The following is an 804-nucleotide window of genomic DNA, read 5'->3' on the forward strand; positions in this document are numbered from 1 at the left end:
TACATACAAACGGATCCATTAAGAACATTTAATATCTGTGCGAACCAATGACCACCATCCTTGTCTTTCAGAGCACTAGAGGAGGGAAAACGCAGCCCCAGAGACAAATACAGTGGCGTTCAACCGACGATCAAAACCAGGAAACCAGCCTTCAGTCAAAGAAAAGGAAAAGCAATCACGCATACACGGTAAAATTTGTAAATCTAACCATGACGGCCGCACCAAAAAATGCCTAAATGAAATCTGCAGTCGTTACCCAATGTTATTTTCAATGTTAATCCCAAATTCAAGTAATCAATTCGCATTCAAACTATGCCACTGCAGGTATAAACGAAACCGAAGGTCAGCCTGGAAGTTGCAGCGGCTACGTCCTCGCCACGATCCGGCTCTGCTCTTCAGCCCGGAAGAGAAACATGGCCTGGGACCACCTAATAACAGAGCCGAAAGGACGAGTGTCGACATGTGTGACGATAAGAAGGATGATCGTTTCTCTACCGTTCACTTCGAAGGGTTATTGTTCAGTGTTCAGCGATGACGGAGCGCCTAAATAGCTTCCAGTAACAGATGGAACGTTTAATCTCACGATGGGCGAGGCTCATACGTGAAGCTAGCGGGATAGTCACATCCCTTTCTGAAAGGCAAGCAGATGCTTTATAGCAAGTAGGCGAAACTCATCTTTACAGCAGAGAGTTTCAGAATCGCGTGTTTCTACCATAACCTAGATGCATATGCAAGTGCTTTCTCAAAGAGTATTGCATGAGTTAATTAAGACGTATTCTTATCTCTTTGTTTACTTCAAGTGCT

General features: G+C 44.3%; 1 pseudogene; it reads left to right on the forward strand.

Annotated features, from left to right (window-relative positions):
• LOC119592361 overlaps positions 1 to 798 on the forward strand; it is a 15,719-nt pseudogene extending 14,921 nt beyond the window's left edge.
• Positions 799 to 804: the final 6 nt, after the last annotated feature.

This window comes from Penaeus monodon, chromosome 30 (genome assembly GCF_015228065.2).
Source record: "Penaeus monodon isolate SGIC_2016 chromosome 30, NSTDA_Pmon_1, whole genome shotgun sequence".
Lineage (NCBI taxonomy): Eukaryota > Metazoa > Arthropoda > Malacostraca > Decapoda > Penaeidae > Penaeus > Penaeus monodon.